Source organism: Rana temporaria, chromosome 8 (genome assembly GCF_905171775.1).
Source record: "Rana temporaria chromosome 8, aRanTem1.1, whole genome shotgun sequence".
Lineage (NCBI taxonomy): Eukaryota > Metazoa > Chordata > Amphibia > Anura > Ranidae > Rana > Rana temporaria.
The window spans coordinates 155,060,646-155,079,260 of record NC_053496.1 but is presented as its reverse complement, the minus strand read 5'-3'; the positions used below and the strand labels follow the sequence as shown (position 1 = coordinate 155,079,260).

Here is an 18,615-nt window from a genome sequence, read left to right as displayed (position 1 = left end):
CATGGAAGAAAGACTGGGGGAAAAAAGAGATTCAAGACTCCACCAAAACAAAAAAGCCTACAGCACCTGGTATTCCCAGGCGGTCTCCCATCCAGGTACTAACCAGGCCCGACCCTGCTTAGCCTCCGAGATCAGACGAGATCGGGCGCTTTCAAGGTGATGTGGCCGTAGGCGATAACCATGGCTGTCCTTAACTCTCTTGAAGATAGCATGGAAGAAAGACTGGGGGAAAAAAGAGATTCAAGACTCCACCAAAACAAAAAAGCCTACAGCACCTGGTATTCCCAGGCGGTCTCCCATCCAGGTACTAACCAGGCCCGACCCTGCTTAGCCTCCGAGATCAGACGAGATCGGGCGCTTTCAAGGTGATGTGGCCGTAGGCGATAACCATGGCTGTCCTTAACTCTCTTGAAGATAGCATGGAAGACAGACTGGGGGAAAAAAGAGATTCAAGGACTCCACCACAACAAAAAAGCCTACAGCACCTGGTATTCCCAGGCGGTCTCCCATCCAGGTACTAACCAGGCCCGACCCTGCTTAGCCTCCGAGATCAGACGAGATCGGGCGCTTTCAAGGTGATGTGGCCGTAGGCGATAACCATGGCTGTCCTTAACTCTCTTGAAGATAGCATGGAAGAAAGACTGGGGGAAAAAAGAGATTCAAGACTCCACCAAAACAAAAAAGCCTACAGCACCTGGTATTCCCAGGCGGTCTCCCATCCAGGTACTAACCAGGCCCGACCTTGCTTAGCCTCCGAGATCAGACGAGATCGGGCGCTTTCAAGGTGATGTGGCCGTAGGCGATAACCATGGCTGTCCTTAACTCTCTTGAAGATAGCATGGAAGAAAGACTGGGGGAAAAAAGAGATTCAAGACTCCACCAAAACAAAAAAGCCTACAGCACCTGGTATTCCCAGGCGGTCTCCCATCCAGGTACTAACCAGGCCCGACCCTGCTTAGCCTCCGAGATCAGACGAGATCGGGCGCTTTCAAGGTGATGTGGCCGTAGGCGATAACCATGGCTGTCCTTAACTCTCTTGAAGATAGCATGGAAGAAAGACTGGGGGAAAAAAGAGATTCAAGGACTCCACCAAAACAAAAAAGCCTACAGCACCTGGTATTCCCAGGCGGTCTCCCATCCAGGTACTAACCAGGCCCGACCCTGCTTAGCCTCCGAGATCAGACGAGATCGGGCGCTTTCAAGGTGATGTGGCCGTAGGCGATAACCATGGCTGTCCTTAACTCTCTTGAAGATAGCATGGAAGAAAGACTGGGGGAAAAAAGAGATTCAAGACTCCACCAAAACAAAAAAGCCTACAGCACCTGGTATTCCCAGGCGGTCTCCCATCCAGGTACTAACCAGGCCCGACCTTGCTTAGCCTCCGAGATCAGACGAGATCGGGCGCTTTCAAGGTGATGTGGCCGTAGGCGATAACCATGGCTGTCCTTAACTCTCTTGAAGATAGCATGGAAGAAAGACTGGGGGAAAAAAGAGATTCAAGACTCCACCAAAACAAAAAAGCCTACAGCACCTGGTATTCCCAGGCGGTCTCCCATCCAGGTACTAACCAGGCCCGACCCTGCTTAGCCTCCGAGATCAGACGAGATCGGGCGCTTTCAAGGTGATGTGGCCGTAGGCGATAACCATGGCTGTCCTTAACTCTCTTGAAGATAGCATGGAAGAAAGACTGGGGGAAAAAAGAGATTCAAGACTCCACCAAAACAAAAAAGCCTACAGCACCTGGTATTCCCAGGCGGTCTCCCATCCAGGTACTAACCAGGCCCGACCCTGCTTAGCCTCCGAGATCAGACGAGATCGGGCGCTTTCAAGGTGATGTGGCCGTAGGCGATAACCATGGCTGTCCTTAACTCTCTTGAAGATAGCATGGAAGAAAGACTGGGGGAAAAAAGAGATTCAAGACTCCACCAAAACAAAAAAGCCTACAGCACCTGGTATTCCCAGGCGGTCTCCCATCCAGGTACTAACCAGGCCCGACCTTGCTTAGCCTCCGAGATCAGACGAGATCGGGCGCTTTCAAGGTGATGTGGCCGTAGGCGATAACCATGGCTGTCCTTAACTCTCTTGAAGATAGCATGGAAGAAAGACTGGGGGAAAAAGAGATTCAAGACTCCACCAAAACAAAAAAGCCTACAGCACCTGGTATTCCCAGGCGGTCTCCCATCCAGGTACTAACCAGGCCCGACCCTGCTTAGCCTCCGAGATCAGACGAGATCGGGCGCTTTCAAGGTGATGTGGCCGTAGGCGATAACCATGGCTGTCCTTAACTCTCTTGAAGATAGCATGGAAGAAAGACTGGGGGAAAAAAGAGATTCAAGACTCCACCAAAACAAAAAAGCCTACAGCACCTGGTATTCCCAGGCGGTCTCCCATCCAGGTACTAACCAGGCCCGACCTTGCTTAGCCTCCGAGATCAGACGAGATCGGGCGCTTTCAAGGTGATGTGGCCGTAGGCGATAACCATGGCTGTCCTTAACTCTCTTGAAGATAGCATGGAAGAAAGACTGGGGGAAAAAAGAGATTCAAGACTCCACCAAAACAAAAAAGCCTACAGCACCTGGTATTCCCAGGCGGTCTCCCATCCAGGTACTAACCAGGCCCGACCCTGCTTAGCCTCCGAGATCAGACGAGATCGGGCGCTTTCAAGGTGATGTGGCCGTAGGCGATAACCATGGCTGTCCTTAACTCTCTTGAAGATAGCATGGAAGAAAGACTGGGGGAAAAAAGAGATTCAAGACTCCACCAAAACAAAAAAGCCTACAGCACCTGGTATTCCCAGGCGGTCTCCCATCCAGGTACTAACCAGGCCCGACCCTGCTTAGCCTCCGAGATCAGACGAGATCGGGCGCTTTCAAGGTGATGTGGCCGTAGGCGATAACCATGGCTGTCCTTAACTCTCTTGAAGATAGCATGGAAGAAAGACTGGGGGAAAAAAGAGATTCAAGACTCCACCAAAACAAAAAAGCCTACAGCACCTGGTATTCCCAGGCGGTCTCCCATCCAGGTACTAACCAGGCCCGACCCTGCTTAGCCTCCGAGATCAGACGAGATCGGGCGCTTTCAAGGTGATGTGGCCGTAGGCGATAACCATGGCTGTCCTTAACTCTCTTGAAGATAGCATGGAAGAAAGACTGGGGGAAAAAAGAGATTCAAGACTCCACCAAAACAATAAAGCCTACAGCACCTGGTATTCCCAGGCGGTCTCCCATCCAGGTACTAACCAGGCCCGACCCTGCTTAGCCTCCGAGATCAGACGAGATCGGGCGCTTTCAAGGTGATGTGGCCGTAGGCGATAACCATGGCTGTCCTTAACTCTCTTGAAGATAGCATGGAAGAAAGACTGGGGGAAAAAAGAGATTCAAGACTCCACCAAAACAAAAAAGCCTACAGCACCTGGTATTCCCAGGCGGTCTCCCATCCAGGTACTAACCAGGCCCGACCCTGCTTAGCCTCCGAGATCAGACGAGATCGGGCGCTTTCAAGGTGATGTGGCCGTAGGCGATAACCATGGCTGTCCTTAACTCTCTTGAAGATAGCATGGAAGAAAGACTGGGGGAAAAAAGAGATTCAAGACTCCACCAAAACAAAAAAGCCTACAGCACCTGGTATTCCCAGGCGGTCTCCCATCCAGGTACTAACCAGGCCCGACCCTGCTTAGCCTCCGAGATCAGACGAGATCGGGCGCTTTCAAGGTGATGTGGCCGTAGGCGATAACCATGGCTGTCCTTAACTCTCTTGAAGATAGCATGGAAGAAAGACTGGGGGAAAAAAGAGATTCAAGACTCCACCAAAACAAAAAAGCCTACAGCACCTGGTATTCCCAGGCGGTCTCCCATCCAGGTACTAACCAGGCCCGACCCTGCTTAGCCTCCGAGATCAGACGAGATCGGGCGCTTTCAAGGTGATGTGGCCGTAGGCGATAACCATGGCTGTCCTTAACTCTCTTGAAGATAGCATGGAAGAAAGACTGGGGGAAAAAAGAGATTCAAGACTCCACCAAAACAAAAAAGCCTACAGCACCTGGTATTCCCAGGCGGTCTCCCATCCAGGTACTAACCAGGCCCGACCCTGCTTAGCCTCCGAGATCAGACGAGATCGGGCGCTTTCAAGGTGATGTGGCCGTAGGCGATAACCATGGCTGTCCTTAACTCTCTTGAAGATAGCATGGAAGAAAGACTGGGGGAAAAAAGAGATTCAAGACTCCACCAAAACAAAAAAGCCTACAGCACCTGGTATTCCCAGGCGGTCTCCCATCCAGGTACTAACCAGGCCCGACCCTGCTTAGCCTCCGAGATCAGACGAGATCGGGCGCTTTCAAGGTGATGTGGCCGTAGGCGATAACCATGGCTGTCCTTAACTCTCTTGAAGATAGCATGGAAGAAAGACTGGGGGAAAAAAGAGATTCAAGACTCCACCAAAACAAAAAAGCCTACAGCACCTGGTATTCCCAGGCGGTCTCCCATCCAGGTACTAACCAGGCCCGACCCTGCTTAGCCTCCGAGATCAGACGAGATCGGGCGCTTTCAAGGTGATGTGGCCGTAGGCGATAACCATGGCTGTCCTTAACTCTCTTGAAGATAGCATGGAAGAAAGACTGGGGGAAAAAAGAGATTCAAGACTCCACCAAAACAAAAAAGCCTACAGCACCTGGTATTCCCAGGCGGTCTCCCATCCAGGTACTAACCAGGCCCGACCCTGCTTAGCCTCCGAGATCAGACGAGATCGGGCGCTTTCAAGGTGATGTGGCCGTAGGCGATAACCATGGCTGTCCTTAACTCTCTTGAAGATAGCATGGAAGAAAGACTGGGGGAAAAAAGAGATTCAAGACTCCACCAAAACAAAAAAGCCTACAGCACCTGGTATTCCCAGGCGGTCTCCCATCCAGGTACTAACCAGGCCCGACCCTGCTTAGCCTCCGAGATCAGACGAGATCGGGCGCTTTCAAGGTGATGTGGCCGTAGGCGATAACCATGGCTGTCCTTAACTCTCTTGAAGATAGCATGGAAGAAAGACTGGGGGAAAAAAGAGATTCAAGACTCCACCAAAACAAAAAAGCCTACAGCACCTGGTATTCCCAGGCGGTCTCCCATCCAGGTACTAACCAGGCCCGACCCTGCTTAGCCTCCGAGATCAGACGAGATCGGGCGCTTTCAAGGTGATGTGGCCGTAGGCGATAACCATGGCTGTCCTTAACTCTCTTGAAGATAGCATGGAAGAAAGACTGGGGGAAAAAAGAGATTCAAGACTCCACCAAAACAAAAAAGCCTACAGCACCTGGTATTCCCAGGCGGTCTCCCATCCAGGTACTAACCAGGCCCGACCCTGCTTAGCCTCCGAGATCAGACGAGATCGGGCGCTTTCAAGGTGATGTGGCCGTAGGCGATAACCATGGCTGTCCTTAACTCTCTTGAAGATAGCATGGAAGAAAGACTGGGGGAAAAAAGAGATTCAAGACTCCACCAAAACAAAAAAGCCTACAGCACCTGGTATTCCCAGGCGGTCTCCCATCCAGGTACTAACCAGGCCCGACCCTGCTTAGCCTCCGAGATCAGACGAGATCGGGCGCTTTCAAGGTGATGTGGCCGTAGGCGATAACCATGGCTGTCCTTAACTCTCTTGAAGATAGCATGGAAGAAAGACTGGGGGAAAAAAGAGATTCAAGACTCCACCAAAACAAAAAAGCCTACAGCACCTGGTATTCCCAGGCGGTCTCCCATCCAGGTACTAACCAGGCCCGACCCTGCTTAGCCTCCGAGATCAGACGAGATCGGGCGCTTTCAAGGTGATGTGGCCGTAGGCGATAACCATGGCTGTCCTTAACTCTCTTGAAGATAGCATGGAAGAAAGACTGGGGGAAAAAAGAGATTCAAGACTCCACCAAAACAAAAAAGCCTACAGCACCTGGTATTCCCAGGCGGTCTCCCATCCAGGTACTAACCAGGCCCGACCCTGCTTAGCCTCCGAGATCAGACGAGATCGGGCGCTTTCAAGGTGATGTGGCCGTAGGCGATAACCATGGCTGTCCTTAACTCTCTTGAAGATAGCATGGAAGAAAGACTGGGGGAAAAAAGAGATTCAAGACTCCACCAAAACAAAAAAGCCTACAGCACCTGGTATTCCCAGGCGGTCTCCCATCCAGGTACTAACCAGGCCCGACCCTGCTTAGCCTCCGAGATCAGACGAGATCGGGCGCTTTCAAGGTGATGTGGCCGTAGGCGATAACCATGGCTGTCCTTAACTCTCTTGAAGATAGCATGGAAGAAAGACTGGGGGAAAAAAGAGATTCAAGACTCCACCAAAACAAAAAAGCCTACAGCACCTGGTATTCCCAGGCGGTCTCCCATCCAGGTACTAACCAGGCCCGACCCTGCTTAGCCTCCGAGATCAGACGAGATCGGGCGCTTTCAAGGTGATGTGGCCGTAGGCGATAACCATGGCTGTCCTTAACTCTCTTGAAGATAGCATGGAAGAAAGACTGGGGGAAAAAAGAGATTCAAGACTCCACCAAAACAAAAAAGCCTACAGCACCTGGTATTCCCAGGCGGTCTCCCATCCAGGTACTAACCAGGCCCGACCCTGCTTAGCCTCCGAGATCAGACGAGATCGGGCGCTTTCAAGGTGATGTGGCCGTAGGCGATAACCATGGCTGTCCTTAACTCTCTTGAAGATAGCATGGAAGAAAGACTGGGGGAAAAAAGAGATTCAAGACTCCACCAAAACAAAAAAGCCTACAGCACCTGGTATTCCCAGGCGGTCTCCCATCCAGGTACTAACCAGGCCCGACCCTGCTTAGCCTCCGAGATCAGACGAGATCGGGCGCTTTCAAGGTGATGTGGCCGTAGGCGATAACCATGGCTGTCCTTAACTCTCTTGAAGATAGCATGGAAGAAAGACTGGGGGAAAAAAGAGATTCAAGACTCCACCAAAACAAAAAAGCCTACAGCACCTGGTATTCCCAGGCGGTCTCCCATCCAGGTACTAACCAGGCCCGACCCTGCTTAGCCTCCGAGATCAGACGAGATCGGGCGCTTTCAAGGTGATGTGGCCGTAGGCGATAACCATGGCTGTCCTTAACTCTCTTGAAGATAGCATGGAAGAAAGACTGGGGGAAAAAACAGATTCAAGACTCCACCAAAACAAAAAAGCCTACAGCACCTGGTATTCCCAGGCGGTCTATCATCCAGGTACTAACCAGGCCCGACCCTGCTTAGCCTCCGAGATCAGACGAGATCGGGCGCTTTCAAGGTGATGTGGCCGTAGGCGATAACCATGGCTGTCCTTAACTCTCTTGAAGATAGCATGGAAGAAAGACTGGGGGAAAAAAGAGATTCAAGACTCCACCAAAACAAAAAAGCCTACAGCACCTGGTATTCCCAGGCGGTCTCCCATCCAGGTACTAACCAGGCCCGACCCTGCTTAGCCTCCGAGATCAGACGAGATCGGGCGCTTTCAAGGTGATGTGGCCGTAGGCGATAACCATGGCTGTCCTTAACTCTCTTGAAGATAGCATGGAAGAAAGACTGGGGGAAAAAAGAGATTCAAGACTCCACCAAAACAAAAAAGCCTACAGCACCTGGTATTCCCAGGCGGTCTCCCATCCAGGTACTAACCAGGCCCGACCCTGCTTAGCCTCCGAGATCAGACGAGATCGGGCGCTTTCAAGGTGATGTGGCCGTAGGCGATAACCATGGCTGTCCTTAACTCTCTTGAAGATAGCATGGAAGAAAGACTGGGGGAAAAAAGAGATTCAAGACTCCACCAAAACAAAAAAGCCTACAGCACCTGGTATTCCCAGGCGGTCTCCCATCCAGGTACTAACCAGGCCCGACCCTGCTTAGCCTCCGAGATCAGACGAGATCGGGCGCTTTCAAGGTGATGTGGCCGTAGGCGATAACCATGGCTGTCCTTAACTCTCTTGAAGATAGCATGGAAGAAAGACTGGGGGAAAAAAGAGATTCAAGACTCCACCAAAACAAAAAAGCCTACAGCACCTGGTATTCCCAGGCGGTCTCCCATCCAGGTACTAACCAGGCCCGACCCTGCTTAGCCTCCGAGATCAGACGAGATCGGGCGCTTTCAAGGTGATGTGGCCGTAGGCGATAACCATGGCTGTCCTTAACTCTCTTGAAGATAGCATGGAAGAAAGACTGGGGGAAAAAAGAGATTCAAGACTCCACCAAAACAAAAAAGCCTACAGCACCTGGTATTCCCAGGCGGTCTCCCATCCAGGTACTAACCAGGCCCGACCCTGCTTAGCCTCCGAGATCAGACGAGATCGGGCGCTTTCAAGGTGATGTGGCCGTAGGCGATAACCATGGCTGTCCTTAACTCTCTTGAAGATAGCATGGAAGAAAGACTGGGGGAAAAAAGAGATTCAAGACTCCACCAAAACAAAAAAGCCTACAGCACCTGGTATTCCCAGGCGGTCTCCCATCCAGGTACTAACCAGGCCCGACCCTGCTTAGCCTCCGAGATCAGACGAGATCGGGCGCTTTCAAGGTGATGTGGCCGTAGGCGATAACCATGGCTGTCCTTAACTCTCTTGAAGATAGCATGGAAGAAAGACTGGGGGAAAAAAGAGATTCAAGACTCCACCAAAACAAAAAAGCCTACAGCACCTGGTATTCCCAGGCGGTCTCCCATCCAGGTACTAACCAGGCCCGACCCTGCTTAGCCTCCGAGATCAGACGAGATCGGGCGCTTTCAAGGTGATGTGGCCGTAGGCGATAACCATGGCTGTCCTTAACTCTCTTGAAGATAGCATGGAAGAAAGACTGGGGGAAAAAAGAGATTCAAGACTCCACCAAAACAAAAAAGCCTACAGCACCTGGTATTCCCAGGCGGTCTCCCATCCAGGTACTAACCAGGCCCGACCCTGCTTAGCCTCCGAGATCAGACGAGATCGGGCGCTTTCAAGGTGATGTGGCCGTAGGCGATAACCATGGCTGTCCTTAACTCTCTTGAAGATAGCATGGAAGAAAGACTGGGGGAAAAAAGAGATTCAAGACTCCACCAAAACAAAAAAGCCTACAGCACCTGGTATTCCCAGGCGGTCTCCCATCCAGGTACTAACCAGGCCCGACCCTGCTTAGCCTCCGAGATCAGACGAGATCGGGCGCTTTCAAGGTGATGTGGCCGTAGGCGATAACCATGGCTGTCCTTAACTCTCTTGAAGATAGCATGGAAGAAAGACTGGGGGAAAAAAGAGATTCAAGACTCCACCAAAACAAAAAAGCCTACAGCACCTGGTATTCCCAGGCGGTCTCCCATCCAGGTACTAACCAGGCCCGACCCTGCTTAGCCTTCGAGATCAGACCAGATCGGGCGCTTTCAAGGTGATGTGGCCGTAGGCGATAACCATGGCTGTCCTTAACTCTCTTGAAGATAGCATGGAAGAAAGACTGGGGGAAAAAAGAGATTCAAGACTCCACCAAAACAAAAAAGCCTACAGCACCTGGTATTCCCAGGCGGTCTCCCATCCAGGTACTAACCAGGCCCGACCCTGCTTAGCCTCCGAGATCAGACGAGATCGGGCGCTTTCAAGGTGATGTGGCCGTAGGCGATAACCATGGCTGTCCTTAACTCTCTTGAAGATAGCATGGAAGAAAGACTGGGGGAAAAAAGAGATTCAAGACTCCACCAAAACAAAAAAGCCTACAGCACCTGGTATTCCCAGGCGGTCTCCCATCCAGGTACTAACCAGGCCCGACCCTGCTTAGCCTCCGAGATCAGACGAGATCGGGCGCTTTCAAGGTGATGTGGCCGTAGGCGATAACCATGGCTGTCCTTAACTCTCTTGAAGATAGCATGGAAGAAAGACTGGGGGAAAAAAGAGATTCAAGACTCCACCAAAACAAAAAAGCCTACAGCACCTGGTATTCCCAGGCGGTCTCCCATCCAGGTACTAACCAGGCCCGACCCTGCTTAGCCTCCGAGATCAGACGAGATCGGGCGCTTTCAAGGGGATGTGGCCGTAGGCGATAACCATGGCTGTCCTTAACTCTCTTGAAGATAGCATGGAAGAAAGACTGGGGGAAAAAAGAGATTCAAGACTCCACCAAAACAAAAAAGCCTACAGCACCTGGTATTCCCAGGCGGTCTCCCATCCAGGTACTAACCAGGCCCGACCCTGCTTAGCCTCCGAGATCAGACGAGATCGGGCGCTTTCAAGGTGATGTGGCCGTAGGCGATAACCATGGCTGTCCTTAACTCTCTTGAAGATAGCATGGAAGAAAGACTGGGGGAAAAAAGAGATTCAAGACTCCACCAAAACAAAAAAGCCTACAGCACCTGGTATTCCCAGGCGGTCTCCCATCCAGGTACTAACCAGGCCCGACCCTGCTTAGCCTCCGAGATCAGACGAGATCGGGCGCTTTCAAGGTGATGTGGCCGTAGGCGATAACCATGGCTGTCCTTAACTCTCTTGAAGATAGCATGGAAGAAAGACTGGGGGAAAAAAGAGATTCAAGACTCCACCAAAACAAAAAAGCCTACAGCACCTGGTATTCCCAGGCGGTCTCCCATCCAGGTACTAACCAGGCCCGACCCTGCTTAGCCTCCGAGATCAGACGAGATCGGGCGCTTTCAAGGTGATGTGGCCGTAGGCGATAACCATGGCTGTCCTTAACTCTCTTGAAGATAGCATGGAAGAAAGACTGGGGGAAAAAAGAGATTCAAGACTCCACCAAAACAAAAAAGCCTACAGCACCTGGTATTCCCAGGCGGTCTCCCATCCAGGTACTAACCAGGCCCGACCCTGCTTAGCCTCCGAGATCAGACGAGATCGGGCGCTTTCAAGGTGATGTGGCCGTAGGCGATAACCATGGCTGTCCTTAACTCTCTTGAAGATAGCATGGAAGAAAGACTGGGGGAAAAAAGAGATTCAAGACTCCACCAAAACAAAAAAGCCTACAGCACCTGGTATTCCCAGGCGGTCTCCCATCCAGGTACTAACCAGGCCCGACCCTGCTTAGCCTCCGAGATCAGACGAGATCGGGCGCTTTCAAGGTGATGTGGCCGTAGGCGATAACCATGGCTGTCCTTAACTCTCTTGAAGATAGCATGGAAGAAAGACTGGGGGAAAAAAGAGATTCAAGACTCCACCAAAACAAAAAAGCCTACAGCACCTGGTATTCCCAGGCGGTCTCCCATCCAGGTACTAACCAGGCCCGACCCTGCTTAGCCTCCGAGATCAGACGAGATCGGGCGCTTTCAAGGTGATGTGGCCGTAGGCGATAACCATGGCTGTCCTTAACTCTCTTGAAGATAGCATGGAAGAAAGACTGGGGGAAAAAAGAGATTCAAGACTCCACCAAAACAAAAAAGCCTACAGCACCTGGTATTCCCAGGCGGTCTCCCATCCAGGTACTAACCAGGCCCGACCCTGCTTAGCCTCCGAGATCAGACGAGATCGGGCGCTTTCAAGGTGATGTGGCCGTAGGCGATAACCATGGCTGTCCTTAACTCTCTTGAAGATAGCATGGAAGAAAGACTGGGGGAAAAAAGAGATTCAAGACTCCACCAAAACAAAAAAGCCTACAGCACCTGGTATTCCCAGGCGGTCTCCCATCCAGGTACTAACCAGGCCCGACCCTGCTTAGCCTCCGAGATCAGACGAGATCGGGCGCTTTCAAGGTGATGTGGCCGTAGGCGATAACCATGGCTGTCCTTAACTCTCTTGAAGATAGCATGGAAGAAAGACTGGGGGAAAAAAGAGATTCAAGACTCCACCAAAACAAAAAAGCCTACAGCACCTGGTATTCCCAGGCGGTCTCCCATCCAGGTACTAACCAGGCCCGACCCTGCTTAGCCTCCGAGATCAGACGAGATCGGGCGCTTTCAAGGTGATGTGGCCGTAGGCGATAACCATGGCTGTCCTTAACTCTCTTGAAGATAGCATGGAAGAAAGACTGGGGGAAAAAAGAGATTCAAGACTCCACCAAAACAAAAAAGCCTACAGCACCTGGTATTCCCAGGCGGTCTCCCATCCAGGTACTAACCAGGCCCGACCCTGCTTAGCCTCCGAGATCAGACGAGATCGGGCGCTTTCAAGGTGATGTGGCCGTAGGCGATAACCATGGCTGTCCTTAACTCTCTTGAAGATAGCATGGAAGAAAGACTGGGGGAAAAAAGAGATTCAAGACTCCACCAAAACAAAAAAGCCTACAGCACCTGGTATTCCCAGGCGGTCTCCCATCCAGGTACTAACCAGGCCCGACCCTGCTTAGCCTCCGAGATCAGACGAGATCGGGCGCTTTCAAGGTGATGTGGCCGTAGGCGATAACCATGGCTGTCCTTAACTCTCTTGAAGATAGCATGGAAGAAAGACTGGGGGAAAAAAGAGATTCAAGACTCCACCAAAACAAAAAAGCCTACAGCACCTGGTATTCCCAGGCGGTCTCCCATCCAGGTACTAACCAGGCCCGACCCTGCTTAGCCTCCGAGATCAGACGAGATCGGGCGCTTTCAAGGTGATGTGGCCGTAGGCGATAACCATGGCTGTCCTTAACCCTCTTGAAGATAGCATGGAAGAAAGACTGGGGGAAAAAAGAGATTCAAGACTCCACCAAAACAAAAAAGCCTACAGCACCTGGTATTCCCAGGCGGTCTCCCATCCAGGTACTAACCAGGCCCGACCCTGCTTAGCCTCCGAGATCAGACGAGATCGGGCGCTTTCAAGGTGATGTGGCCGTAGGCGATAACCATGGCTGTCCTTAACTCTCTTGAAGATAGCATGGAAGAAAGACTGGGGGAAAAAAGAGATTCAAGACTCCACCAAAACAAAAAAGCCTACAGCACCTGGTATTCCCAGGCGGTCTCCCATCCAGGTACTAACCAGGCCCGACCCTGCTTAGCCTCCGAGATCAGACGAGATCGGGCGCTTTCAAGGTGATGTGGCCGTAGGCGATAACCATGGCTGTCCTTAACTCTCTTGAAGATAGCATGGAAGAAAGACTGGGGGAAAAAAGAGATTCAAGACTCCACCAAAACAAAAAAGCCTACAGCACCTGGTATTCCCAGGCGGTCTCCCATCCAGGTACTAACCAGGCCCGACCCTGCTTAGCCTCCGAGATCAGACGAGATCGGGCGCTTTCAAGGTGATGTGGCCGTAGGCGATAACCATGGCTGTCCTTAACTCTCTTGAAGATAGCATGGAAGAAAGACTGGGGGAAAAAAGAGATTCAAGACTCCACCAAAACAAAAAAGCCTACAGCACCTGGTATTCCCAGGCGGTCTCCCATCCAGGTACTAACCAGGCCCGACCCTGCTTAGCCTCCGAGATCAGACGAGATCGGGCGCTTTCAAGGTGATGTGGCCGTAGGCGATAACCATGGCTGTCCTTAACTCTCTTGAAGATAGCATGGAAGAAAGACTGGGGGAAAAAAGAGATTCAAGACTCCACCAAAACAAAAAAGCCTACAGCACCTGGTATTCCCAGGCGGTCTCCATCCAGGTACTAACCAGGCCCGACCCTGCTTAGCCTCCGAGATCAGACGAGATCGGGCGCTTTCAAGGTGATGTGGCCGTAGGCGATAACCATGGCTGTCCTTAACTCTCTTGAAGATAGCATGGAAGAAAGACTGGGGGAAAAAAGAGATTCAAGACTCCACCAAAACAAAAAAGCCTACAGCACCTGGTATTCCCAGGCGGTCTCCCATCCAGGTACTAACCAGGCCCGACCCTGCTTAGCCTCCGAGATCAGACGAGATCGGGCGCTTTCAAGGTGATGTGGCCGTAGGCGATAACCATGGCTGTCCTTAACTCTCTTGAAGATAGCATGGAAGAAAGACTGGGGGAAAAAAGAGATTCAAGACTCCACCAAAACAAAAAAGCCTACAGCACCTGGTATTCCCAGGCGGTCTCCCATCCAGGTACTAACCAGGCCCGACCCTGCTTAGCCTCCGAGATCAGACGAGATCGGGCGCTTTCAAGGTGATGTGGCCGTAGGCGATAACCATGGCTGTCCTTAACTCTCTTGAAGATAGCATGGAAGAAAGACTGGGGGAAAAAAGAGATTCAAGACTCCACCAAAACAAAAAAGCCTACAGCACCTGGTATTCCCAGGCGGTCTCCCATCCAGGTACTAACCAGGCCCGACCCTGCTTAGCCTCCGAGATCAGACGAGATCGGGCGCTTTCAAGGTGATGTGGCCGTAGGCGATAACCATGGCTGTCCTTAACTCTCTTGAAGATAGCATGGAAGAAAGACTGGGGGAAAAAAGAGATTCAAGACTCCACCAAAACAAAAAAGCCTACAGCACCTGGTATTCCCAGGCGGGTCTCCCATCCAGGTACTAACCAGGCCCGACCCTGCTTAGCCTCCGAGATCAGACGAGATCGGGCGCTTTCAAGGTGATGTGGCCGTAGGCGATAACCATGGCTGTCCTTAACTCTCTTGAAGATAGCATGGAAGAAAGACTGGGGGAAAAAAGAGATTCAAGACTCCACCAAAACAAAAAAGCCTACAGCACCTGGTATTCCCAGGCGGTCTCCCATCCAGGTACTAACCAGGCCCGACCTGCTTAGCCTCCGAGATCAGACGAGATCGGGCGCTTTCAAGGTGATGTGGCCGTAGGCGATAACCATGGCTGTCCTTAACTCTCTTGAAGATAGCATGGAAGAAAGACTGGGGGAAAAAAGAGATTCAAGACTCCACCAAAACAAAAAAGCCTACAGCACCTGGTATTCCCAGGCGGTCTCCCATCCAGGTACTAACCAGGCCCGACCCTGCTTAGCCTCCGAGATCAGACGAGATCGGGCGCTTTCAGGTGATGTGGCCGTAGGCGATAACCATGGCTGTCCTTAACTCTCTTGAAGATAGCATGGAAGAAAGACTGGGGGAAAAAAGAGATTCAAGACTCCACCAAAACAAAAAAGCCTACAGCACCTGGTATTCCAGGCGGTCTCCCATCCAGGTACTAACCAGGCCCGACCCTGCTTAGCCTCCGAGATCAGACGAGATCGGGCGCTTTCAAGGTGATGTGGCCGTAGGCGATAACCATGGCTGTCCTTAACTCTCTTGAAGATAGCATGGAAGAAAGACTGGGGGAAAAAAGAGATTCAAGACTCCACCAAAACAAAAAAGCCTACAGCACCTGGTATTCCCAGGCGGTCTCCCATCCAGGTACTAACCAGGCCCGACCCTGCTTAGCCTCCGAGATCAGACGAGATCGGGCGCTTTCAAGGTGATGTGGCCGTAGGCGATAACCATGGCTGTCCTTAACTCTCTTGAAGATAGCATGGAAGAAAGACTGGGGGAAAAAAGAGATTCAAGACTCCACCAAAACAAAAAAGCCTACAGCACCTGGTATTCCCAGGCGGTCTCCCATCCAGGTACTAACCAGGCCCGACCCTGCTTAGCCTCCGAGATCAGACGAGATCGGGCGCTTTCAAGGTGATGTGGCCGTAGGCGATAACCATGGCTGTCCTTAACTCTCTTGAAGATAGCATGGAAGAAAGACTGGGGGAAAAAAGAGATTCAAGACTCCACCAAAACAAAAAAGCCTACAGCACCTGGTATTCCCAGGCGGTCTCCCATCCAGGTACTAACCAGGCCCGACCCTGCTTAGCCTCCGAGATCAGACGAGATCGGGCGCTTTCAAGGTGATGTGGCCGTAGGCGATAACCATGGCTGTCCTTAACTCTCTTGAAGATAGCATGGAAGAAAGACTGGGGGAAAAAAGAGATTCAAGACTCCACCAAAACAAAAAAGCCTACAGCACCTGGTATTCCCAGGCGGTCTCCCATCCAGGTACTAACCAGGCCCGACCCTGCTTAGCCTCCGAGATCAGACGAGATCGGGCGCTTTCAAGGTGATGTGGCCGTAGGCGATAACCATGGCTGTCCTTAACTCTCTTGAAGATAGCATGGAAGAAAGACTGGGGGAAAAAAGAGATTCAAGACTCCACCAAAACAAAAAGCCTACAGCACCTGGTATTCCCAGGCGGTCTCCCATCCAGGTACTAACCAGGCCCGACCCTGCTTAGCCTCCGAGATCAGACGAGATCGGGCGCTTTCAAGGTGATGTGGCCGTAGGCGATAACCATGGCTGTCCTTAACTCTCTTGAAGATAGCATGGAAGAAAGACTGGGGGAAAAAAGAGATTCAAGACTCCACCAAAACAAAAAAGCCTACAGCACCTGGTATTCCCAGGCGGTCTCCCATCCAGGTACTAACCAGGCCCGACCCTGCTTAGCCTCCGAGATCAGACGAGATCGGGCGCTTTCAAGGTGATGTGGCCGTAGGCGATAACCATGGCTGTCCTTAACTCTCTTGAAGATAGCATGGAAGAAAGACTGGGGGAAAAAAGAGATTCAAGACTCCACCAAAACAAAAAAGCCTACAGCACCTGGTATTCCCAGGCGGTCTCCCATCCAGGTACTAACCAGGCCCGACCCTGCTTAGCCTCCGAGATCAGACGAGATCGGCGCTTTCAAGGTGATGTGGCCGTAGGCGATAACCATGGCTGTCCTTAACTCTCTTGAAGATAGCATGGAAGAAAGACTGGGGGAAAAAAGAGATTCAAGACTCCACCAAAACAAAAAAGCCTACAGCACCTGGTATTCCCAGGGGTCTCCATCCAGGTACTAACCAGGCCCGACCCTGCTTAGCCTCCGAGATCGACGAGATCGGGCGCTTCAAGGTGATGTGGCCGTAGGCGATAACCATCGGCTGTCCTAACTCTCTTGAGATAGCATGGAAGAAAGACTGGGGGAAAAAAGAGATTCAAGACTCCCACCACAACAAAAAAGCCTACAGCACCCTGGTATTCCCCAGGCGGTCTCCATCCAGGTACTAACCAGGCCCGACCCTGCCTTAGCCTCCGAGATCAGACGAGATCGGCGCTTTCAAGGTGATGTGGCCGTAGGCGATAACCATGGCTGTCCTTAACTCTCTTGAAGATAGCATGGAAGAAAGACTGGGGGAAAAAAGAGATTCAAGACTCCACCAAAACAAAAAAAGCTACAGCACCCAGGTATTCCCCCCCCCCCAGGTCGGTCTCCATCCAGGTACTAACCAGGCCCGACCCTTGCTTAGCCCTCCGAGATCAGACGAGATCGGGCGCTTTCAAGGTGATGTGGCCCGTAGGCATAACCATGGCTGTCCTTAACTCTCTTGAAGATAGCATGGAAGAAAGACTGGGGGAAAAAAGAGATTCAAGACTCCACCAAAACAAAAAAGCCTACAGCACCTGGTATTCCCAGGCGGTCTCCCATCCAGGTACTAACCAGGCCCGACCCTGCTTAGCCTCCGAGATCAGACGAGATCGGGCGCTTTCAAGGTGATGTGGCCGTAGGCGATAACCATGGCTGTCCTTAACTCTCTTGAAGATAGCATGGAAGAAAGACTGGGGGAAAAAAAGAGATTCAAGACTCCACCAAAACAAAAAAGCCTACAGCACCTGGTATTCCCAGGCGGTCTCCCATCCAGGTACTAACCAGGCCCGACCCTGCTTAGCCTCCGAGATCAGACGAGATCGGGCGCTTTCAAGGTGATGTGGCCGTAGGCGATAACCATGGCTGTCCTTAACTCTCTTGAAGATAGCATGGAAGAAAGACTGGGGGAAAAAAGAGATTCAAGACTCCACCAAAACAAAAAAGCCTACAGCACCTGGTATTCCCAGGCGGTCTCCCAATCCAGGTACTAACTAAACCAGGCCCGGACCCTGCATAGCCTCCGATAATCAGACGAGATCGGGCGCTTTCAAGGTGATGTGCCGTAGGCGATAACCATGGCTGACCATGGCTGTCCTTAACTCTCTTGAAGATAGCATGGAAGAAAGACTGGGGGAAAAAAGAGATTCAAGACTCCACCAAAACAAAAAAGCCTACAGCACCTGGTATTCCCAGGCGGTCTCCCATCCAGGTACTAACCAGGCCCGACCCTGCTTAGCCTCCGAGATCAGACGAGATCGGGCGCTTTCAAGGTGATGTGGCCGTAGGCGATAACCATGGCTGTCCTTAACTCTCTTGAAGATAGCATGGAAGAAAGACTGGGGGAAAAAAGAGATTCAAGACTCTCCAAAACAAAAAAGCCTACAGCACCTGGTATTCCCAGGCGGTCTCCCATCCAGGTACTAACCAGGCCCGACCCTGCTTAGCCTCCGAGATCAGACGAGATCGGGCGCTTTCAAGGTGATGTGGCCGTAGGCGATAACCATGGCTGTCCTTAACTCTCTTGAAGATAGCATGGAAGAAAGACTGGGGGAAAAAAGAGATTCAAGACTCCACCAAAACAAAAAAGCCTACAGCACCTGGTATTCCCAGGCGGTCTCCCATCCAGGTACTAACCAGGCCCGACCCTGCTTAGCCTCCGAGATCAGACGAGATCGGGCGCTTTCAAGGTGATGTGGCCGTAGGCGATAACCATGGCTGTCCTTAACTCTCTTGAAGATAGCATGGAAGAAAGACTGGGGGAAAAAAGAGATTCAAGACTCCACCAAAACAAAAAAGCCTACAGCACCTGGTATTCCCAGGCGGTCTCCCATCCAGGTACTAACCAGGCCCGACCCTGCTTAGCCTCCGAGATCAGACGAGATCGGGCGCTTTCAAGGTGATGTGGCCGTAGGCGATAACCATGGCTGTCCTTAACTCTCTTG

General features: G+C 51.7%; 85 non-coding genes and 2 pseudogenes across 85 annotated transcripts; all 87 read right to left on the bottom strand.

Annotated features, from left to right (window-relative positions):
• Window positions 1-54: 54 nt before the first annotated feature.
• Window positions 55-173, bottom strand: LOC120911439. Its single transcript, XR_005742220.1, has one exon. It is a non-coding gene; the product is annotated as a 5S ribosomal RNA (ribosomal RNA).
• Window positions 174-263: 90 nt separating this feature from the next.
• On the bottom strand, window positions 264-382 carry LOC120911438. Its single transcript, XR_005742219.1, has one exon. It is a non-coding gene; the product is annotated as a 5S ribosomal RNA (ribosomal RNA).
• Window positions 383-473: 91 nt separating this feature from the next.
• Window positions 474-592, bottom strand: LOC120911437. Its single transcript, XR_005742218.1, has one exon. It is a non-coding gene; the product is annotated as a 5S ribosomal RNA (ribosomal RNA).
• Window positions 593-682: 90 nt separating this feature from the next.
• LOC120912452 lies at window positions 683-801 on the bottom strand. The gene has a single exon (XR_005743058.1). It is a non-coding gene; the product is annotated as a 5S ribosomal RNA (ribosomal RNA).
• Window positions 802-891: 90 nt separating this feature from the next.
• LOC120911436 lies at window positions 892-1,010 on the bottom strand. Its single transcript, XR_005742217.1, has one exon. It is a non-coding gene; the product is annotated as a 5S ribosomal RNA (ribosomal RNA).
• Window positions 1,011-1,101: 91 nt separating this feature from the next.
• On the bottom strand, window positions 1,102-1,220 carry LOC120911435. The gene has a single exon (XR_005742216.1). It is a non-coding gene; the product is annotated as a 5S ribosomal RNA (ribosomal RNA).
• A 90-nt stretch (window positions 1,221-1,310) lies between these two features.
• LOC120912451 lies at window positions 1,311-1,429 on the bottom strand. Its single transcript, XR_005743057.1, has one exon. It is a non-coding gene; the product is annotated as a 5S ribosomal RNA (ribosomal RNA).
• A 90-nt stretch (window positions 1,430-1,519) lies between these two features.
• LOC120911434 lies at window positions 1,520-1,638 on the bottom strand. The gene has a single exon (XR_005742215.1). It is a non-coding gene; the product is annotated as a 5S ribosomal RNA (ribosomal RNA).
• Window positions 1,639-1,728: 90 nt separating this feature from the next.
• LOC120911433 lies at window positions 1,729-1,847 on the bottom strand. Its single transcript, XR_005742214.1, has one exon. It is a non-coding gene; the product is annotated as a 5S ribosomal RNA (ribosomal RNA).
• Window positions 1,848-1,937: 90 nt separating this feature from the next.
• LOC120912446 lies at window positions 1,938-2,056 on the bottom strand. The gene has a single exon (XR_005743056.1). It is a non-coding gene; the product is annotated as a 5S ribosomal RNA (ribosomal RNA).
• An 89-nt stretch (window positions 2,057-2,145) lies between these two features.
• LOC120911432 lies at window positions 2,146-2,264 on the bottom strand. Its single transcript, XR_005742213.1, has one exon. It is a non-coding gene; the product is annotated as a 5S ribosomal RNA (ribosomal RNA).
• A 90-nt stretch (window positions 2,265-2,354) lies between these two features.
• LOC120912434 lies at window positions 2,355-2,473 on the bottom strand. Its single transcript, XR_005743054.1, has one exon. It is a non-coding gene; the product is annotated as a 5S ribosomal RNA (ribosomal RNA).
• Window positions 2,474-2,563: 90 nt separating this feature from the next.
• LOC120911430 lies at window positions 2,564-2,682 on the bottom strand. The gene has a single exon (XR_005742211.1). It is a non-coding gene; the product is annotated as a 5S ribosomal RNA (ribosomal RNA).
• Window positions 2,683-2,772: 90 nt separating this feature from the next.
• LOC120911429 lies at window positions 2,773-2,891 on the bottom strand. Its single transcript, XR_005742210.1, has one exon. It is a non-coding gene; the product is annotated as a 5S ribosomal RNA (ribosomal RNA).
• Window positions 2,892-2,981: 90 nt separating this feature from the next.
• LOC120911427 lies at window positions 2,982-3,100 on the bottom strand. The gene has a single exon (XR_005742209.1). It is a non-coding gene; the product is annotated as a 5S ribosomal RNA (ribosomal RNA).
• Window positions 3,101-3,190: 90 nt separating this feature from the next.
• LOC120911426 lies at window positions 3,191-3,309 on the bottom strand. Its single transcript, XR_005742208.1, has one exon. It is a non-coding gene; the product is annotated as a 5S ribosomal RNA (ribosomal RNA).
• Window positions 3,310-3,399: 90 nt separating this feature from the next.
• LOC120911425 lies at window positions 3,400-3,518 on the bottom strand. The gene has a single exon (XR_005742207.1). It is a non-coding gene; the product is annotated as a 5S ribosomal RNA (ribosomal RNA).
• Window positions 3,519-3,608: 90 nt separating this feature from the next.
• Window positions 3,609-3,727, bottom strand: LOC120911424. Its single transcript, XR_005742206.1, has one exon. It is a non-coding gene; the product is annotated as a 5S ribosomal RNA (ribosomal RNA).
• A 90-nt stretch (window positions 3,728-3,817) lies between these two features.
• On the bottom strand, window positions 3,818-3,936 carry LOC120911423. The gene has a single exon (XR_005742205.1). It is a non-coding gene; the product is annotated as a 5S ribosomal RNA (ribosomal RNA).
• Window positions 3,937-4,026: 90 nt separating this feature from the next.
• On the bottom strand, window positions 4,027-4,145 carry LOC120911422. The gene has a single exon (XR_005742204.1). It is a non-coding gene; the product is annotated as a 5S ribosomal RNA (ribosomal RNA).
• Window positions 4,146-4,235: 90 nt separating this feature from the next.
• Window positions 4,236-4,354, bottom strand: LOC120911421. The gene has a single exon (XR_005742203.1). It is a non-coding gene; the product is annotated as a 5S ribosomal RNA (ribosomal RNA).
• A 90-nt stretch (window positions 4,355-4,444) lies between these two features.
• Window positions 4,445-4,563, bottom strand: LOC120911420. Its single transcript, XR_005742202.1, has one exon. It is a non-coding gene; the product is annotated as a 5S ribosomal RNA (ribosomal RNA).
• Window positions 4,564-4,653: 90 nt separating this feature from the next.
• On the bottom strand, window positions 4,654-4,772 carry LOC120911418. Its single transcript, XR_005742200.1, has one exon. It is a non-coding gene; the product is annotated as a 5S ribosomal RNA (ribosomal RNA).
• A 90-nt stretch (window positions 4,773-4,862) lies between these two features.
• LOC120911417 lies at window positions 4,863-4,981 on the bottom strand. Its single transcript, XR_005742199.1, has one exon. It is a non-coding gene; the product is annotated as a 5S ribosomal RNA (ribosomal RNA).
• Window positions 4,982-5,071: 90 nt separating this feature from the next.
• Window positions 5,072-5,190, bottom strand: LOC120911416. Its single transcript, XR_005742198.1, has one exon. It is a non-coding gene; the product is annotated as a 5S ribosomal RNA (ribosomal RNA).
• Window positions 5,191-5,280: 90 nt separating this feature from the next.
• LOC120911415 lies at window positions 5,281-5,399 on the bottom strand. Its single transcript, XR_005742197.1, has one exon. It is a non-coding gene; the product is annotated as a 5S ribosomal RNA (ribosomal RNA).
• Window positions 5,400-5,489: 90 nt separating this feature from the next.
• LOC120911414 lies at window positions 5,490-5,608 on the bottom strand. Its single transcript, XR_005742196.1, has one exon. It is a non-coding gene; the product is annotated as a 5S ribosomal RNA (ribosomal RNA).
• A 90-nt stretch (window positions 5,609-5,698) lies between these two features.
• LOC120911413 lies at window positions 5,699-5,817 on the bottom strand. The gene has a single exon (XR_005742195.1). It is a non-coding gene; the product is annotated as a 5S ribosomal RNA (ribosomal RNA).
• Window positions 5,818-5,907: 90 nt separating this feature from the next.
• Window positions 5,908-6,026, bottom strand: LOC120911411. Its single transcript, XR_005742194.1, has one exon. It is a non-coding gene; the product is annotated as a 5S ribosomal RNA (ribosomal RNA).
• Window positions 6,027-6,116: 90 nt separating this feature from the next.
• LOC120911410 lies at window positions 6,117-6,235 on the bottom strand. Its single transcript, XR_005742193.1, has one exon. It is a non-coding gene; the product is annotated as a 5S ribosomal RNA (ribosomal RNA).
• A 90-nt stretch (window positions 6,236-6,325) lies between these two features.
• LOC120911409 lies at window positions 6,326-6,444 on the bottom strand. The gene has a single exon (XR_005742192.1). It is a non-coding gene; the product is annotated as a 5S ribosomal RNA (ribosomal RNA).
• Window positions 6,445-6,534: 90 nt separating this feature from the next.
• LOC120911408 lies at window positions 6,535-6,653 on the bottom strand. The gene has a single exon (XR_005742191.1). It is a non-coding gene; the product is annotated as a 5S ribosomal RNA (ribosomal RNA).
• Window positions 6,654-6,743: 90 nt separating this feature from the next.
• Window positions 6,744-6,862, bottom strand: LOC120911406. The gene has a single exon (XR_005742189.1). It is a non-coding gene; the product is annotated as a 5S ribosomal RNA (ribosomal RNA).
• A 90-nt stretch (window positions 6,863-6,952) lies between these two features.
• Window positions 6,953-7,071, bottom strand: LOC120911405. The gene has a single exon (XR_005742188.1). It is a non-coding gene; the product is annotated as a 5S ribosomal RNA (ribosomal RNA).
• Window positions 7,072-7,161: 90 nt separating this feature from the next.
• LOC120912248 lies at window positions 7,162-7,280 on the bottom strand. The gene has a single exon (XR_005743003.1). It is a non-coding gene; the product is annotated as a 5S ribosomal RNA (ribosomal RNA).
• Window positions 7,281-7,370: 90 nt separating this feature from the next.
• LOC120911404 lies at window positions 7,371-7,489 on the bottom strand. The gene has a single exon (XR_005742187.1). It is a non-coding gene; the product is annotated as a 5S ribosomal RNA (ribosomal RNA).
• Window positions 7,490-7,579: 90 nt separating this feature from the next.
• LOC120911403 lies at window positions 7,580-7,698 on the bottom strand. The gene has a single exon (XR_005742186.1). It is a non-coding gene; the product is annotated as a 5S ribosomal RNA (ribosomal RNA).
• A 90-nt stretch (window positions 7,699-7,788) lies between these two features.
• On the bottom strand, window positions 7,789-7,907 carry LOC120911402. The gene has a single exon (XR_005742185.1). It is a non-coding gene; the product is annotated as a 5S ribosomal RNA (ribosomal RNA).
• Window positions 7,908-7,997: 90 nt separating this feature from the next.
• Window positions 7,998-8,116, bottom strand: LOC120911400. The gene has a single exon (XR_005742183.1). It is a non-coding gene; the product is annotated as a 5S ribosomal RNA (ribosomal RNA).
• A 90-nt stretch (window positions 8,117-8,206) lies between these two features.
• LOC120911399 lies at window positions 8,207-8,325 on the bottom strand. Its single transcript, XR_005742182.1, has one exon. It is a non-coding gene; the product is annotated as a 5S ribosomal RNA (ribosomal RNA).
• A 90-nt stretch (window positions 8,326-8,415) lies between these two features.
• LOC120911398 lies at window positions 8,416-8,534 on the bottom strand. The gene has a single exon (XR_005742181.1). It is a non-coding gene; the product is annotated as a 5S ribosomal RNA (ribosomal RNA).
• Window positions 8,535-8,624: 90 nt separating this feature from the next.
• Window positions 8,625-8,743, bottom strand: LOC120911397. The gene has a single exon (XR_005742180.1). It is a non-coding gene; the product is annotated as a 5S ribosomal RNA (ribosomal RNA).
• Window positions 8,744-8,833: 90 nt separating this feature from the next.
• On the bottom strand, window positions 8,834-8,952 carry LOC120911395. Its single transcript, XR_005742179.1, has one exon. It is a non-coding gene; the product is annotated as a 5S ribosomal RNA (ribosomal RNA).
• Window positions 8,953-9,042: 90 nt separating this feature from the next.
• LOC120911393 lies at window positions 9,043-9,161 on the bottom strand. The gene has a single exon (XR_005742177.1). It is a non-coding gene; the product is annotated as a 5S ribosomal RNA (ribosomal RNA).
• Window positions 9,162-9,251: 90 nt separating this feature from the next.
• Window positions 9,252-9,370, bottom strand: LOC120912244. Its single transcript, XR_005742999.1, has one exon. It is a non-coding gene; the product is annotated as a 5S ribosomal RNA (ribosomal RNA).
• A 90-nt stretch (window positions 9,371-9,460) lies between these two features.
• On the bottom strand, window positions 9,461-9,579 carry LOC120911392. Its single transcript, XR_005742176.1, has one exon. It is a non-coding gene; the product is annotated as a 5S ribosomal RNA (ribosomal RNA).
• Window positions 9,580-9,669: 90 nt separating this feature from the next.
• LOC120911391 lies at window positions 9,670-9,788 on the bottom strand. The gene has a single exon (XR_005742175.1). It is a non-coding gene; the product is annotated as a 5S ribosomal RNA (ribosomal RNA).
• A 90-nt stretch (window positions 9,789-9,878) lies between these two features.
• Window positions 9,879-9,997, bottom strand: LOC120911910. Its single transcript, XR_005742679.1, has one exon. It is a non-coding gene; the product is annotated as a 5S ribosomal RNA (ribosomal RNA).
• A 90-nt stretch (window positions 9,998-10,087) lies between these two features.
• LOC120911390 lies at window positions 10,088-10,206 on the bottom strand. The gene has a single exon (XR_005742173.1). It is a non-coding gene; the product is annotated as a 5S ribosomal RNA (ribosomal RNA).
• Window positions 10,207-10,296: 90 nt separating this feature from the next.
• LOC120911389 lies at window positions 10,297-10,415 on the bottom strand. Its single transcript, XR_005742172.1, has one exon. It is a non-coding gene; the product is annotated as a 5S ribosomal RNA (ribosomal RNA).
• Window positions 10,416-10,505: 90 nt separating this feature from the next.
• LOC120911388 lies at window positions 10,506-10,624 on the bottom strand. The gene has a single exon (XR_005742171.1). It is a non-coding gene; the product is annotated as a 5S ribosomal RNA (ribosomal RNA).
• Window positions 10,625-10,714: 90 nt separating this feature from the next.
• On the bottom strand, window positions 10,715-10,833 carry LOC120911387. The gene has a single exon (XR_005742170.1). It is a non-coding gene; the product is annotated as a 5S ribosomal RNA (ribosomal RNA).
• A 90-nt stretch (window positions 10,834-10,923) lies between these two features.
• LOC120911386 lies at window positions 10,924-11,042 on the bottom strand. Its single transcript, XR_005742169.1, has one exon. It is a non-coding gene; the product is annotated as a 5S ribosomal RNA (ribosomal RNA).
• Window positions 11,043-11,132: 90 nt separating this feature from the next.
• On the bottom strand, window positions 11,133-11,251 carry LOC120911384. Its single transcript, XR_005742168.1, has one exon. It is a non-coding gene; the product is annotated as a 5S ribosomal RNA (ribosomal RNA).
• Window positions 11,252-11,341: 90 nt separating this feature from the next.
• LOC120911383 lies at window positions 11,342-11,460 on the bottom strand. Its single transcript, XR_005742167.1, has one exon. It is a non-coding gene; the product is annotated as a 5S ribosomal RNA (ribosomal RNA).
• Window positions 11,461-11,550: 90 nt separating this feature from the next.
• On the bottom strand, window positions 11,551-11,669 carry LOC120911381. The gene has a single exon (XR_005742165.1). It is a non-coding gene; the product is annotated as a 5S ribosomal RNA (ribosomal RNA).
• A 90-nt stretch (window positions 11,670-11,759) lies between these two features.
• Window positions 11,760-11,878, bottom strand: LOC120911380. Its single transcript, XR_005742164.1, has one exon. It is a non-coding gene; the product is annotated as a 5S ribosomal RNA (ribosomal RNA).
• Window positions 11,879-11,968: 90 nt separating this feature from the next.
• Window positions 11,969-12,087, bottom strand: LOC120911379. The gene has a single exon (XR_005742162.1). It is a non-coding gene; the product is annotated as a 5S ribosomal RNA (ribosomal RNA).
• A 90-nt stretch (window positions 12,088-12,177) lies between these two features.
• Window positions 12,178-12,296, bottom strand: LOC120911378. Its single transcript, XR_005742161.1, has one exon. It is a non-coding gene; the product is annotated as a 5S ribosomal RNA (ribosomal RNA).
• Window positions 12,297-12,386: 90 nt separating this feature from the next.
• On the bottom strand, window positions 12,387-12,505 carry LOC120911377. The gene has a single exon (XR_005742160.1). It is a non-coding gene; the product is annotated as a 5S ribosomal RNA (ribosomal RNA).
• A 90-nt stretch (window positions 12,506-12,595) lies between these two features.
• Window positions 12,596-12,714, bottom strand: LOC120911376. Its single transcript, XR_005742159.1, has one exon. It is a non-coding gene; the product is annotated as a 5S ribosomal RNA (ribosomal RNA).
• A 90-nt stretch (window positions 12,715-12,804) lies between these two features.
• Window positions 12,805-12,923, bottom strand: LOC120911375. The gene has a single exon (XR_005742158.1). It is a non-coding gene; the product is annotated as a 5S ribosomal RNA (ribosomal RNA).
• A 90-nt stretch (window positions 12,924-13,013) lies between these two features.
• LOC120911373 lies at window positions 13,014-13,132 on the bottom strand. Its single transcript, XR_005742157.1, has one exon. It is a non-coding gene; the product is annotated as a 5S ribosomal RNA (ribosomal RNA).
• A 90-nt stretch (window positions 13,133-13,222) lies between these two features.
• Window positions 13,223-13,341, bottom strand: LOC120911372. The gene has a single exon (XR_005742156.1). It is a non-coding gene; the product is annotated as a 5S ribosomal RNA (ribosomal RNA).
• A 90-nt stretch (window positions 13,342-13,431) lies between these two features.
• LOC120912187 lies at window positions 13,432-13,549 on the bottom strand. Its single transcript, XR_005742944.1, has one exon. It is a non-coding gene; the product is annotated as a 5S ribosomal RNA (ribosomal RNA).
• Window positions 13,550-13,639: 90 nt separating this feature from the next.
• LOC120911371 lies at window positions 13,640-13,758 on the bottom strand. The gene has a single exon (XR_005742155.1). It is a non-coding gene; the product is annotated as a 5S ribosomal RNA (ribosomal RNA).
• A 90-nt stretch (window positions 13,759-13,848) lies between these two features.
• LOC120911369 lies at window positions 13,849-13,967 on the bottom strand. Its single transcript, XR_005742153.1, has one exon. It is a non-coding gene; the product is annotated as a 5S ribosomal RNA (ribosomal RNA).
• Window positions 13,968-14,057: 90 nt separating this feature from the next.
• Window positions 14,058-14,176, bottom strand: LOC120911368. The gene has a single exon (XR_005742152.1). It is a non-coding gene; the product is annotated as a 5S ribosomal RNA (ribosomal RNA).
• Window positions 14,177-14,266: 90 nt separating this feature from the next.
• On the bottom strand, window positions 14,267-14,386 carry LOC120912108. Its single transcript, XR_005742868.1, has one exon. It is a non-coding gene; the product is annotated as a 5S ribosomal RNA (ribosomal RNA).
• A 90-nt stretch (window positions 14,387-14,476) lies between these two features.
• LOC120912204 lies at window positions 14,477-14,594 on the bottom strand. The gene has a single exon (XR_005742960.1). It is a non-coding gene; the product is annotated as a 5S ribosomal RNA (ribosomal RNA).
• A 90-nt stretch (window positions 14,595-14,684) lies between these two features.
• LOC120912226 lies at window positions 14,685-14,802 on the bottom strand. Its single transcript, XR_005742981.1, has one exon. It is a non-coding gene; the product is annotated as a 5S ribosomal RNA (ribosomal RNA).
• Window positions 14,803-14,892: 90 nt separating this feature from the next.
• LOC120912239 lies at window positions 14,893-15,010 on the bottom strand. The gene has a single exon (XR_005742994.1). It is a non-coding gene; the product is annotated as a 5S ribosomal RNA (ribosomal RNA).
• Window positions 15,011-15,100: 90 nt separating this feature from the next.
• On the bottom strand, window positions 15,101-15,219 carry LOC120911367. Its single transcript, XR_005742151.1, has one exon. It is a non-coding gene; the product is annotated as a 5S ribosomal RNA (ribosomal RNA).
• A 90-nt stretch (window positions 15,220-15,309) lies between these two features.
• Window positions 15,310-15,428, bottom strand: LOC120911366. The gene has a single exon (XR_005742150.1). It is a non-coding gene; the product is annotated as a 5S ribosomal RNA (ribosomal RNA).
• A 90-nt stretch (window positions 15,429-15,518) lies between these two features.
• On the bottom strand, window positions 15,519-15,637 carry LOC120911365. Its single transcript, XR_005742149.1, has one exon. It is a non-coding gene; the product is annotated as a 5S ribosomal RNA (ribosomal RNA).
• A 90-nt stretch (window positions 15,638-15,727) lies between these two features.
• LOC120911364 lies at window positions 15,728-15,846 on the bottom strand. Its single transcript, XR_005742148.1, has one exon. It is a non-coding gene; the product is annotated as a 5S ribosomal RNA (ribosomal RNA).
• An 89-nt stretch (window positions 15,847-15,935) lies between these two features.
• On the bottom strand, window positions 15,936-16,054 carry LOC120911362. The gene has a single exon (XR_005742147.1). It is a non-coding gene; the product is annotated as a 5S ribosomal RNA (ribosomal RNA).
• A 90-nt stretch (window positions 16,055-16,144) lies between these two features.
• Window positions 16,145-16,263, bottom strand: LOC120911361. The gene has a single exon (XR_005742146.1). It is a non-coding gene; the product is annotated as a 5S ribosomal RNA (ribosomal RNA).
• A 90-nt stretch (window positions 16,264-16,353) lies between these two features.
• Window positions 16,354-16,471, bottom strand: LOC120912213. Its single transcript, XR_005742969.1, has one exon. It is a non-coding gene; the product is annotated as a 5S ribosomal RNA (ribosomal RNA).
• Window positions 16,472-16,561: 90 nt separating this feature from the next.
• On the bottom strand, window positions 16,562-16,676 carry LOC120912406 (annotated as a pseudogene).
• A 90-nt stretch (window positions 16,677-16,766) lies between these two features.
• On the bottom strand, window positions 16,767-16,886 carry LOC120912428 (annotated as a pseudogene).
• Window positions 16,887-17,196: 310 nt separating this feature from the next.
• LOC120911360 lies at window positions 17,197-17,315 on the bottom strand. Its single transcript, XR_005742145.1, has one exon. It is a non-coding gene; the product is annotated as a 5S ribosomal RNA (ribosomal RNA).
• A 91-nt stretch (window positions 17,316-17,406) lies between these two features.
• Window positions 17,407-17,525, bottom strand: LOC120911359. Its single transcript, XR_005742144.1, has one exon. It is a non-coding gene; the product is annotated as a 5S ribosomal RNA (ribosomal RNA).
• Window positions 17,526-17,841: 316 nt separating this feature from the next.
• LOC120911356 lies at window positions 17,842-17,960 on the bottom strand. The gene has a single exon (XR_005742142.1). It is a non-coding gene; the product is annotated as a 5S ribosomal RNA (ribosomal RNA).
• Window positions 17,961-18,049: 89 nt separating this feature from the next.
• LOC120911355 lies at window positions 18,050-18,168 on the bottom strand. Its single transcript, XR_005742141.1, has one exon. It is a non-coding gene; the product is annotated as a 5S ribosomal RNA (ribosomal RNA).
• A 90-nt stretch (window positions 18,169-18,258) lies between these two features.
• Window positions 18,259-18,377, bottom strand: LOC120911354. Its single transcript, XR_005742140.1, has one exon. It is a non-coding gene; the product is annotated as a 5S ribosomal RNA (ribosomal RNA).
• Window positions 18,378-18,467: 90 nt separating this feature from the next.
• On the bottom strand, window positions 18,468-18,586 carry LOC120911353. Its single transcript, XR_005742139.1, has one exon. It is a non-coding gene; the product is annotated as a 5S ribosomal RNA (ribosomal RNA).
• Between the last annotated feature and the right edge of the window lie 29 nt (window positions 18,587-18,615).